The sequence below is a fragment of the Kogia breviceps genome, chromosome 20 (genome assembly GCF_026419965.1).
Source record: "Kogia breviceps isolate mKogBre1 chromosome 20, mKogBre1 haplotype 1, whole genome shotgun sequence".
NCBI classification, from domain to species: Eukaryota; Metazoa; Chordata; class Mammalia; order Artiodactyla; family Physeteridae; genus Kogia; species Kogia breviceps.
The window spans coordinates 11,805,286-11,818,617 of record NC_081329.1 but is presented as its reverse complement, the minus strand read 5'-3'; the positions used below and the strand labels follow the sequence as shown (position 1 = coordinate 11,818,617).

Here is a 13,332-nt window from a genome sequence, read left to right as displayed (position 1 = left end):
CGCCTGCCAATGCAGGGGATACGGGTTCGTGCCCCGGTCCGGGAAGATCCCGCGTGCTGCGGAGCGGCTGGGCCCGTGAGCCATGGCCGCTGGGCCTGCGCGTCCGGAGCCTGTGCTCCGCAGCGGGAGAGGCCCGCGTACCACAAAATAAATAAATAAATAAATAAATAAAAAAGTAAGGCATCAAAAAGCTCACCTGACCAGAAGCTCAGCATACATGTGCTGGTCTTATACACTGGTGGTCCTCACTGAGGCAGATCAGGGGACCAGTTGTTGTTTTTACTGAGGCCCTGCAAATATCACTGTTTACAAGCATTTTCTCTGGGGTAGCACCCTCTAGTCTCCTCTCTTGAAATTTTATTCTGGATGTTGGTGTTCTGGGTCTGAGCAGTAGAAAAGAAATGGAGATTTCACTGTTCCACACACAGACTCCCTCAATTCTCTTGCTTCAGATGGAACTCCACCTCTGCTCACCTCAGAGTCTGGAGGGAGAAGAGAGGTCAACAAACTGCTTGGGAACTGGGTGGGGGTGGAAAACTGGAGGGATCAATTTCATCCTGCTGCTCCCTGCCCAGTTTTTCCCATTCCTGCGCTTTTCTGGGTTCTGTATGGAAAATTAGCTCACTTCTCAACTCCCTTTGCAGCCACTAAGGTTCGACCTTCCTTCTCTCTGCTTAGTCTTTGATATTCATTTTTCCAAATTCTCTCTCCATATACTGTGGGCACAGACATCTCCTAGTTTCCAAATGATGGGTACGCATTTCTGTTACCTGTTTTCCTTGATGTTTCTTGGTGAATTTTGAGAGAAGGTGGTTGGGTGGGTATGTCTTTACTCTGTCATTCTGAAACCAGAGTCTCCACATTTTTGTAGCAGAAAACAGGACTCTTATAATTCCTTTATTTTTGTTTCATTAAAGCCTGAACTTGGAGATAGATTAAATTTTAATCTAATTTGAGCTTTATACCGGCTAATAGGAAGAAATGAAGTATATAGAAAAAGGGATAGAGGTCATGAGACATCTAGATAAAATACTAGTTTAGTGCACAGGTGGTTTGCCTACGCGACCACAAGCTAAACATCTGAGCATTAGATTTTTTCTTCTTTAGTTTTCACCAGCTGTCTGGTATCATGGAATCATCATAGCCATGTAATTAAAGTAACTTGTGAGCGGAATGCTGATTTAACAAATAACTTGAGGCTACTCTTCTGTACATGCTAAACGTGGCCATGGACAGATCCACTACATTACATCAGCCCGCCCGCTGATACACGCCCTAACCTAAGAGCGTCCAAGGAATTCACATCTGCAGGCACTGATCTGGTGACTGTCACCTTTCGCTTTCATTCCATGGAATAGTTCTCAGCCTATAGTTTTAGAGGCCAAAGAGCTGCCTTAGCGATCTTCTTAAATGCACATATTTCTTCCACATGTTCGATGTAGGAGACTTTCTGCCCCCATATCCACTTTTTAACTGAAAAAACTAGTTTCCTAACTATACCAATATATTCAGTGTATAATTCAACAAAATCCCTTTGGCCTAAACACAGAACTGGCCTGGACTGTAGGACCAGATGAATTTGTTAGATGGGTGTTCTGTGTGGGATGAGAGGACATTTTAAAGTCTAAAAGCTTCTGTGAAGGATTTTTAAAGCTGGCTATTAAGTACACACACACACACAAATCTATTTTTAATTGCTCATTTATTTATTTATTGTGTGAGCATTTTATTTAAAAAAAATTTTTTTATTGGGGTATAGTTGTTTTAATTGCTCATTTATTTTTAACCTATTGTTTAAGGTACAGCTCAAATCCCACTACCTGTAGGAAGCCTGAGCCGGTCTTTGGTATCCTTACTATGCTTCCTTGTTTACCATGTGGAATCATTTATTTTTGTGCTTGACTGATGAAGGTGTCATGTTGATGTAATGGACACCTATCACTCGGTGAATAATCCTCAGAATAGGTACGGAGAAAACTGGACTAAGGTCCTTCCTTTTCCTGTGGCCACTGAACGGATAGCATGGACATACAAGTAATGTTGAACAGAAACGCACACAGCACTTTCTCAAAGTGTAGTCAGCGGGCCAGACTCCAGCAGCTGCTTGCTTCCCTCCTGTGAATACATCCAACCTGCCTGGAGGGGAAGCCGTGTTGGTTCTGTAAGATGCTGTAGGAGAATTCAGGGTGAAGCAGAGAACCCTTAACAAGAACAGGGCTCAAGCTGGCATGAGAGCAACAGCCTTTATTCCCACCATTTTACACTTTAGGAAACTCCACCTTACCTTTCAGGTACCACATATACACAGAAAGGGCCACGATGGGCCTTTCCCACAGGGAGAGCAGGAGAATCTTATAGGGAAGTGAAACGCCAGCCGGCTTAAAAGTGTCTCCATCGTGGGTCTATTGGGTGGCTCTGGGTTAAAGCACTCTTACCAGAAGGGCCCTGAAGTGACATAAACATAGTGGACACTCAAGAAAAGTTGATTGATGATTACTTATCAAGGGCAGTTTCTCTCTCTCTTTCTCTCCTTCTCTCTCTCTGACACACACATATAATACCAAGCAAAACAGAAATCAGAAATCAAAGTGATTTTAATCTTTCTCTTTAATCTGCTCTGTATTTCCAAATTTTCATTTTGTTTTAAAATTATCATCTTCATCCTCAGTACCAAAATAAATAAAGAAAAAAATTAGTAGCTTACCTGTCCTTAAGGTGACCAATATTAACAGCTTCATATCTACACCTTTATTCTTTTAAATTCAAACTTTTTTGGGGGGGTGTCCACTGTTGTCTTTGCAAAAAGGAGATCAAAATATGAACCTTTCTTTGCATCTGGATCTTCATTCTTTATAATACATCCTGGTCCCCTGTCCAGAACAACAGATCTTCTTAATTTGTTCTTTTTTATTGGGGCATAACATCCCACAGAATGGATCAACCCATTTATTCACTCATTCAGTCATCAGCATTCAAATTCTTTCTGATTTTCTCACTACAGAGAAGTCTGTATTGCTCTGATATTCTTCTATAATCATGTATTATTTATATTAGAAAATATCATTTAGACTATAAAAATAGAGAGATAATTACTATAAAGTCAAGAAACAGATGCTGAATGAACAGATAAATGAATGTATTAAAATGTTACCTGGGAGTGGGGCCACATGCCATTTCTATCTTGAAATAATCATCTTTGCACTGTGAGCCCTGTCTCCCAACGTGGACTGCAAATGCCTCAAGATCAGGAAGCAGGCCTCTTTCTTCCTCGTCGCCTCCAAACTGCTGAGCACGGTCCTGTGGGGGGTGGGCAGCCGCAGGTCCACACAACGCACTGAGCCCTCATAGTGTCTTTTGAAAACAGCTGTCTAGATTTCAGAATGCAAGTTTCCCACGTGTACAATGTTATAAAATGGTGTATTCCCGGGCCAGCCCACAAACTCTTATTTTAACCCATAATGAAGGAAAACTATATACTTTTTTTTTTTTTTTTTTTTTTTTTGCGGTACGCGGGCCTCTCACTGTTGTGGCCTCTCTCGTTGCGGAGCACAGGCTCCGGACGCGCAGGCTCAGCGGCCATGGCTCACGGGCCCAGCCGCTCCACGGCACGTGGGATCTTCCCGGACCGGGGCACGAACCCGTGTCCCCTGCATCGGCAGGCGGACTCTCAACCACTGCGCCACCAGGGAAGCCCCAAAACTATATACTTTTACCATCATGGTTTCTTATTATTTCTGTGGGAAAAATGTTCTGAATTGAGTTTCTGCATGCAGAGAATCCTCCTCTACTCTGTGTGTGTGTGTGTGTGTGTGTGTGTGTGTGTGTGTGAGAGAGAGACAGAGACAGAGACAGAGACAGAAAGAGAGAGACATCCTACCCTTTACTGCCTTCAAATGAGTTGTTTTCTCTCCCTTCTGCTAATCCTGTTATATGTGGAAATTGAACAAGCAATATAGGAAATATGATGACTAAATGTGAAAGTGCCAGAAAGAAGAAAGGCAAAAAAAGAAAAAATTTAACATAAAATTTTGATATTTTTCTTAGAGTCTTCATTCATGTTTGAGATCTAAGAATTTGATTGCTAAGAATATAGCAATATTCTTGCATACAAATGAAATGAAACTTTACAAGTAGAAGAGATTCTTTAGTTGTTATAGATTTCTCCTAAGTCAAACTTTTTCAAACGGCATACTTAAAACATGATGTGAATCAAAGCAAAAGCTTATTTAAATATTAATAATGATTATGGAATGTATCACTTATTAATAGCCATTGATCTGGACACACATTAGTTTGTTTTTATATGTTCCTTTGGAGAGTCCTGTTTGGAGAGTCATTAAAAATGAATATTTTGATAAAATTAAAGACTGGGAGAAACTATATTAGCATTTGTAGGAAAAAAACTATCTTCTACACAGAGATTTAAAAATTCTTATAAGAATGTAGTGTAAAATATAAGATGTATTAACCACTGCTTTGTTTTTTGACGTCCCATGGATAAAACTGGCTAAAACTTACAAGTCGGGCTTCCCTGGTGGTGCAGTGGTTAAGAATCCGCCTGCCAATGCAGGGAACACAGGTTCAAGCCCTGGTCCGGGAAGATCCCACGTGCCACGAGCAACTAAGCCCGTGCGCCACAACTACTGAGCCTGCGCTCTAGAACCTGCGAGCCACAACTACTGAAGCCCGCACGCCTAGAGGCCGTGCTCCGCAACAAGAGAAGCCACCGCGATGAGAAGCCCGGGCACTGCAACGAAGAGTAGCCCCCATTCGCTGCAACTAGCGAAAAGCCAGCGCGCAGCAACGAAGACCCAACGCAGCCCCCCCCCAAAATAAATAAATAAACCTTACAAGTCCTTTACATAAAAATCATAAGCATATCAAGAAATAATTTTCTGAAATCACCTATAAAAATATATTAAAATGTTTACATTAATAAAAGGAAAATCTATTCTTTTTTTTTTTTTTTTTTTTTTGTGGTATGCGGGCCTCACTGTTGTGGCCTCTCCCGTTGCGGAGCACAGGCTCCGGACGCGCAGGCTCAGCGGCCATGGCTCATGGGCCCAGCCGCTCCGCGGCATGTGGGATCCTCCCGGACCGGGGCACGAACCCGTGTCCCCTGCATCGGCAGGCGGACTCTCAACCACTGCGCCACCAGGGAAGCCCAGGAAAATCTATTCTTAAAAATGTTTTTTCAAAAGGAAAAAATCACCCATAGTTCCATCCTTTAAAGACAACCACTATTAATGTTTTATTGTAGTTCCTTTTCACCTTACTTATATGAACATCTTTAGGGTGACCTTACTGTACATATAAAACTTTGTTTTCCTTTTACCGTCAATGGAGCATAAATTTCCTACTATCTTACTTAAGTTCATCATAAGCAAAAATACCAGTAAGAGTGTATATGTGGTAAAGTATTTGTAAGCATTGTGGAAGATGACAGGGCTAGGGTAGTGTTCCTCTAATTTCTCAATGAGGGAAAAGGCTTGGTCAAAAGTGTCATAGAAACATGACATCAACCACATACATTGTGAAACGAGTCGTCATGAATCTGCTGGTTCTGCATCCCTGAGAAGATGAAACGTTCTCATCAAGGTAGGAAATAAAAACAAGGAAATATGGAGACAATCTGAGCAACTCAAGTGAGGGTGAACCTACAATGTTGGCCCCTCCTCCGAGGCTGGCTCCGCCCAGCCACCCAGCGTGAACTCACCCATCAACACTCCCTGGGGCGTCTGTTCCTGGAGCTGCATGTTTCTTTCTCTCCTTCACTCTTAAGGTTCTTCACTTATGGTTTGCTGTGTTTTCTTTCTTATCTCCTGTTATAGGAAAATGAAGCAAAAGTAACTGCCAGTAGTATTAGTGGCTTTGATCTTTTTTCCATTTTTTTTTTTAAAGCGACAGAACCTTTTCCCCAAATGAAATTTTACGCAGAACCTCAATATGTAAAACAGGAAAGAAAGTGATATTTTTTTTTGGTTGTCCGGAAAGTAGTGGTGCTAAAAACCCAGCATCCACAGCTGGACATTGAGAAAATACGTGGTGGGCTGTTTAAACCAACATTTGCTTTCAAATTACAAAACATCCAAGGCAAATCGTGAAGTTTTACTTACGCCGATTGTTCTGCCAACAAAAATTCAGTTTTCTGGAAACTGTTTATTACACACAAGAGGTTTCTGATGGAAAAGAAATTTGAAAATTTTTAGAAATCAAAAAAAGAAATACATTTGAAACCATTAAATTTTGGAATGAATGTTGATTTTGTGGTGACACAAGCTCTGAAAATTATCATCATTCACTCAAAACAGTCTGAGGAAAGTAGCATGTGCCTGGAATCCACAGTTGAATATATCGTCTTTTTTTTTTTAAGGGAAGTTTCTATGGGGATAGGGTAAAAAGAATGAAGTAAAAATTTACTTCATTTATTTGTGGAGATGAAAATCAGAAGGAAAGTTAAAGAAAGACCTTAGGAATACCAAAAAGAAATGAAAAAGAAGATTAAACTGTTTCAAAATATCCCCAATGCATTGGGGATATTTCCTCAACATATTCATCACGTCATGAACTGAGAGGTCAGTGCAAGAACCCTTACAAATTCTTCTGAGAAACCCACAAATTAAGAAATCCTTGCATTTCATTGATGTTGAGGAGACAGTTGGGAAATGTATAGCGTGACCTTTTAAAACCACACAGAACCCTTCAAAATCTTCCCGTTGCTCTTAGAATAAAGTCCAAAGTTCTTGATCTGGCCTCTGCCCACCTGCCTGTGTCCTTCTTATGCTCATTCAGAACTCTTAAGTCACATTCACCTTCCTTTGGTTTCCAGAACATGCCAGACCCTTTTGCTTTTCAGGGCCTTTGTCTTCAGTCTTTCCCCTGGCTCGGGGCTTCATCACACAATTGATACCAGTTACGTGTTGAAGTGTGGCCCCCTCAAAATTCATATATTGAAATCCTAATCCCCCAATACCTCAGATTGTCTTTGCAGATGTAATGAATTAAGATGAGATCATATTGGTGTATGGTGGGCCCCTAATCCAATAAGACTAGTGTCCCTATAAAACGGGGAAGTTTGGATACAGACACACATCCAGGGAGAACACCACGTGAAGATGAAGGCAGAGATGGAGTGGTGCTGCTACAAGCCAAAGAATGCCCAGGATTGCTGGTCAGCGACCAGAAGCCAGGAGGCAAGGAACAGATCCTTCCCCCCCTAACTCCCCGAAGGAGCCAACCCTGTGGACACCTTGATCTTGGACTTCCAGCTTCCAGCACCGTGAGGCAACGCGTTTCTGTTACTCCCGCCACCTGGCTTGTGGTACTGTGTTATGGCAGCCCCAGGAAACGAATACAGTCTCCTCTCCTCCAGGTTTTGGCTTAAATGTCATTTTTCCCTTGAGAAACCTTCCTTGACCACCTAGATCCCCCAGTATCTTCTATCCAAAGTCATGTCTGTTTCCCTCGGAACACGGATACAAACCTGTAACTATTTTCTTGGTTTGTTTGTCTGTCTGTTGACATCACCCCCACTTGAATGTAAGCTCCAGGAGAGCAGGGGTTGGTCTTGCCTTGTTCTTACCGGCTTGTCAGGAGCACGGCTAGGCAATGTCTTGGAGTTGCATCTCAGGAGAAGGGGGCAGCGCTGAGAGGTGTATGTGTGACTTGTCGTGCACCTTTTGGATGTAGTGGAGGTGAAACTTTCTGAGGAAGTAGGAGTATTAAAAATACTGTCAATCCTTTGTTTTCTGACTCTCCTGTCTTTCTGATTGGCAAATTTCCAAACATTTTCCAATAGGATAAGGTGTGTTATTCAAAATGCTCAGAAGTCTGGGGACAAAGAGAACAGACCGAACATCATCAAGGTTCACATGCTGTGAATGAGGAGCTTATAGGGAAATGGTGGAAGCTGTAACAAAAATTCTTCAAATATTCGGATTCAGTCAATTATGTGGTTTGCTGAATTTATGTTACAAACTGGAAATTTATTTTTAAAATTTTTTAAAAATTTTATTTATTTATTTTTGGCTGCGTTGGGTCTTTCTTGCTGTGCACGGGCTTTCTCTAGTTGCGGTGAGCAGGAGCTATTCTTCATTGCAGTTCGCGGGCTTCTCATTGCAGTGGCGTCTCTTGTTGTGGAGCACCGGCTCTAGGCACACGGGCTTCAGTAGTTGTGGCATGCGGGCTCAGTAGTTGTGGCTTGTGGGCTCTAGAGTGCAGGCTCAGTAGTTGTGGCGCATGGGCTTAGTTGCTCTGTGGCATGTGGAATCTTCCTGGACCAGGGCTCGAACCTGTGTCCCCTGCGTTGGCAGGCAGATTCTTAACCACTGCACCACCAGCAAAGTCCCTAAAATATTTTTAATACTTGAAACTATTATAGTAATTTTTTCTAAAGAACCTCAAGGCAAGGCTATAGGCACTTTTTCCTTCTGACTTTAAAAGCACTACTTTATAGTTTATTACCTTAGAGAAGTAATGAGTATTTCAAAGCCAATTGGGATGAGACAGAGAAATTATAGCAAAAAAAATTTTTTGAAGTTTTCAAAGTTGAAAGCCTTCCTTTTGGACAAGAAAAATTCACTCATCTCTCTCTCCCTCTCTGCCCCCCATACACACACATACACACACACACACAAACATCCTGGCACTTTAAAAGAGTATTTCTTCCCTTACTTCATCAGAAGAACAGGACAAAATTAATATTTATTACCAAGGATTGGGCAATATATTACTCAATTTAAATTCATTATTTTCAGAGAATAATTCCAACAAAATGCACCTCATTTTAGAGTTTCTAGCAAAATGGAAGAAATTGTTACATGAGGTAATAGATAAGAATTTCTCCAACTGATGCCTATGGTCCCTGAACTTTGATTGATGGCTTTTTCACCATCTTTGCAGTTCTACTGTTTCAACTGCAATCTAATGTGGCTGCATATTTATTCAGTGTGGACTTCACAATGATATTCTTTGCTTTGTATTGGCCAACTGCTCTGGCAAGTGTGGAACACTCATTTTCCGTGATTTTATAACCTCTGCTAAATTATAGCAGCATGGAAGAGAGCCTTGGTGGCCAGGACCGAAGTGGTACCAGAGATACTGTGGGGAAAATTAGGGCATCAACTGACAGACTGATGAGGAGGGCACTGATTTAATCACAGCTATAAATCCTTAACCCTTTAGTGAGCATGCCATCATATTCTACATTCATAACTTTAACGTACAGTTATAAAGACTGCGATTATGGATGGAGGTGATGTCCGAGCCATTACTAGGATGATACAATGGAAATTAACATTCCAATTTACTAGACTGTAAGAAAACTTCTTGGAAGGCAGAGATTTTCATTTGTTTTGTTCATGAGAAAAGTTCTTGGACATTCAATAAATGATTATTACTTGACTCAATAAATGATTCAATAAATTATTATTACTTGACTCAAAGGATTATTGCTTGAATGATTATTTTATCAAACTATTCTCATTTATTAGAAAAATAAATTAAAAACCCATTCGAGAGGGGCTAACCTTGAATGTATCTTTAAGTTTCAATCATGGAGAGGTCAGTTGCTGCATGGCCAAGTAATCACTGTCCTTTCTCGACTCCCTTGAAAAGAAATGAGTCCTGATGCATCCAGTTAAACGGTCCTAGGATGTTCCATTCTGCAGGTGAAACATAAACATGCCTCACTCAGGGGCTCACTGTAGTTTCAATATACTACACTGCTCAAACAACATCTGTTGCTTTAGACCAGGTGTTTGGTCAGATTTCTTTGGTATGGCAAAGGCTATTTTTTCCAGAAACTTTCAAAAAGGTTATATTTTGCTATATTGATCCGTTTCCCACAGAGATTTATGACTGTATGCATCTCATCAAAGGGCTAAAATATTTCTTGATGATGTATATCAATACACAGTGGATTTTGGGGGTCATATTTACATGTCTTCAAGCGCATAAGAACAGAATGAAATTCAGTCTATGTTTTGTGAGTTTAGGGGCCTGGAAATTGGAAACGATACCCATGCCCAGGGAGCTCCAGGGGCTCAGGAAAGGTGGGAGTTGGTGATGCCTCCCAGTTTCCTGGCTGGTCAATGAAGTGACAAATACAAGGTGGTAGGGAAAGATGTTATGAGTTTAGTTTTGGACATAAGTAATTTGTTGTACCCAAGGAACATCTAGAATAAATGCATCCAGAGCTTAGAAATTATAGATTATGGAGCTATCACCAAATAGTGATATCTGAAGCTTTGGATGTGGGTGACAGCACTCAAAGAGAAAGCATGTAGAATGAGAAAATAGGAGGGGTGAGGGCAGAATATCTAGGAACACCATAATTTAGGAGGCTGGCAGCAGAAGAGGAGCCAACCGAGAAATAAAACAGGAGAAGGATGTCACATAGGCATCGGGCAGTAAGATGGGAATTATTAAATGACACAGAGACGCTGAGCAGATGAGGACTGCAAATGGCCCTTTAGAAAAATTACTAGAGGGACTTCCCTGGCGGTCCAGTGGCTAAGACTCCATGCTTCCACTGCAGGGGGCACAGGTTCGATTCCTGGTCAGGGAACTAAGAGCCCTGCATGCTGTGTGGTGGAGCCAAAAAAAAAAAATTACTAGAAGGAAATACATAAACATATCACCAGGTCTATTCCTTACTGGTAAGATTGCAGGTGTCATATTTTTTCTTTTCAACTTTTCTGTACTTCCTGCATTCTGCACAATAAATATCGATTACATTTATATTAAAAACACTCTGATAAAGTCTAAAATATTTTTTGAGAACCCAGGGCAAGTAACTCTTAATTCCCAGGTAGTTGAGTGCCTCTGTGCTGGACACCATGCTAAGGATTAAAAACAACGAAGAGGATGGCTCTGTTGTTTTACCAAAAGGAATGGATGCTGGGTTGACAGGGAGGGGTGGAGAGCTTGTGGGGCACAGTAGCAGGAGATGGGGCTGGAAAAGAAGTTTGGTGCCAGATTATAACGGGCTTTTTATGTCTTGTCAAATAATATGGACTTTATTCTGAAGGCTGTGGAGAGATTGTTGAGGGGTGGAGTTTGGATTGGAATTGTGCTTCACCTGAAGTTGATTTTCCGCTTAACTTGGCTGTCAACCTGTATGAGCCTGAGTTAAGAAGCCCAGTTCGGAGGCCACTGCCATAGCTGAATAAAGGCGATGCAAAGGGGATGGAGGAGGGGCCGGGCCCAGAAAGATCTGGGATCAGCTCAGTAGGATACTACTGATCGGATGTGTGTTGGGGGGAAGGAAAACATTAAGGACTACTAGGTTTTTAACTTGGGCCCATGGGTGGTCAAGAGTGACAAGGGTCCTACAGAGTTTGTATACAGTTACTCTAATCACCTATGATAGTCATTGCTTTATGAAATAAGAAAGTGACTGGCTGGGTCAAATAGTATTCTATGAGGGAATGAGAAATAATGGTGCATGGGAAATCTATTTCTGAGACCACAGCCACAAAACAGAAGCCTAAACCCTCAGCTGTCTCCTCACCAAAAGCATTGAGATGCTTTTTCCAGTCCATAGAACTCCACAATTCTGTGACAAAGAGGGTGTTGGAGCTATGTTTTTAGAAAAGTGTTTACATATATGTAGCTCTGGCCTCTCGGGAAGGGACTTTCTGTGTCGGGGAGAGAAGTTTGGGAGAAGGCCAATGAAACTGCATGTGGGGGAAGAAACAGGTATAACCAGGTGAGAATCTATACTTTAAAGCAAGGGACCCCCAAAACGGCAGGTCCCAAGTGAACTGTATTAGTTTGAGCTAACACACCTTGAAGGTGACAGGTGCTGCCCCTGTATTCTTGCATTCTCTCTCACTCATCCCCATTTCAAGGCACTGAATACTGAGGCGTTAGGTTAAGCAACTTGACTGGGGATGCCCGGCTAGTAAGTTAAAGAGGCCAAATTTGAACCTAGCTGCATGTACTACAGTATAAAACCCCTCTCCTGGACCAGCCACATTAAGACATCTTTCAGGAAAATTAGCTCTCACCTTTGCCCATCTCATCCTGCAGGGAGGGAACTTCTGTTGCACACTCGGTCTGGGAGGACGCTGCTGGTGACTTACTAGGGGAAGGGCTTCCTTTTCGCCCCCAGACGGAGCTCCAGGCTGTGTCCCTAATGACAGCTGCCCTTCAAATGGTTACACACTCAGCTACTGATAAGCGTTCAAATAAAGTTAAGGTTGCGCGTCACTTGGCCCAGTTATCGCACTGGCATCTAAGTAATGCTCTCTTGTCGGTTAATTGCTCCTTGTGTTCCTTGGAAGTGGGCAGTGTTACAAAGTGAATTTTTATTCACTCAGAAAACAGGCTCTAAACACCGCTGACACCTGCCCCATCAAACTGCATGGCAAGAGCTTTGCCTCCCCGACACGCCCTCCTCCTCCCTCCTTCCCTACCTTCAGGTGACCCTTAGGATGCAGAGTCAGGTAGGTACCTGCTGTCCCCTCCTACCGCCGCCAGCTTACGGCCGGAACCCAACCTTGCGCCCAGCACCCCACCCCCCGGACCCCCACTCGAGTGTGAGCGCCCGGGTGTGCGAGCAGCAGACTCACGCGCAGCCGCTTGTTGCTTCCGCTGCCGCGACGTGGGTAAGTGAAAATGAAATTGACTTTTCTGAGAAATGATGACAGCGGCGCTGCCTGCCAATGAACAGCGGCGGCGAACTTCCGCACCTCCAGGCCCGGCAGCTCGCGCCCTCCCTCCGCCTCCACCTCCCAGTTGCACAAGCTTGAAACAAACACTGGGGAGGAAGGGCGGAGGGGGGAGGGCGGAGGGGGGAGCGAGCGAGGGACGGAGGGAGGGAGGGAGGGAGCGAGGCACCAGGAGGGCGGGGGGTGGGGGGATTTCCAGCCTCAGCGCTTCGCAGTTTCCTCTCCTTGTTTTGCTTTCGATCTGGACTGTTCTCAGGCAAGCCGGGGAGTAACTTTTAGTTTTGTTCCTGCGATTATTCATCTGACGGGCTTTCATTTCCATTTCACACATCCTAGCAACACTTAAGCCTTGCGGAATTGTATTGATAGCGTGAAAAAGCACACTGAGAGGTAACATTTTTCAAATAATAGTTGTGACTGTGCGTGTGTGTTTTTCTCGAGGGCATGTTTATGAGGACTGGAGGGGATATGTGTGTGCGCGCGTCCTGATGGTTTGACACGATGTTTTGCAGACGGAAAATGCTCAGGTTCATAAATATTAATAGTGATTTTGGAAGAACGGTCGGCGCTGTTATGGATCATCTGATTTTAGGGGAAGCAGGTTCTGCTGCTGTTGCTGCAGCTACTGGGGTTGCTGAGGCTGCGAGGAGGAGGAGGA

General features: G+C 43.0%; 1 protein-coding gene and 1 long non-coding RNA gene across 6 annotated transcripts in view; one reads left to right on the top strand and one right to left on the bottom strand.

The window, feature by feature from the left end:
* Window positions 1–1,692: 1,692 nt before the first annotated feature.
* LOC131747497 (uncharacterized) lies at window positions 1,693–12,664 on the bottom strand. 3 transcript variants are annotated; one of them, XR_010838465.1, is made up of 8 exons: window positions 12,576–12,664; window positions 9,528–9,662; window positions 6,117–6,179; window positions 5,717–5,822; window positions 3,152–3,297; window positions 2,705–2,870; window positions 2,285–2,445; window positions 1,693–2,169 (listed from the first exon to the last, which is right to left on the bottom strand). It is a non-coding gene; the product is annotated as an uncharacterized lncRNA (long non-coding RNA). The 3 variants fall into 3 exon arrangements; XR_010838466.1 differs by having other exon boundaries at window positions 12,420–12,600; XR_010838467.1 differs by lacking the exon at window positions 12,576–12,664 and adding an exon at window positions 12,012–12,398.
* A 172-nt stretch (window positions 12,665–12,836) lies between these two features.
* IRF2 (interferon regulatory factor 2) overlaps window positions 12,837–13,332 on the top strand; it is an 82,527-nt gene continuing 82,031 nt past the window's right edge. For 2 of the 3 annotated variants that reach the window (XM_067022549.1, XM_067022545.1), the window contains exon 1: window positions 12,883–13,064. The gene's annotated coding sequence lies outside the window, so the exon portion shown is untranslated. Of the gene's footprint in view, window positions 13,065–13,332 lie in introns of all 3 variants that reach the window. The other variant, XM_059049362.2, reaches the window with a different exon arrangement.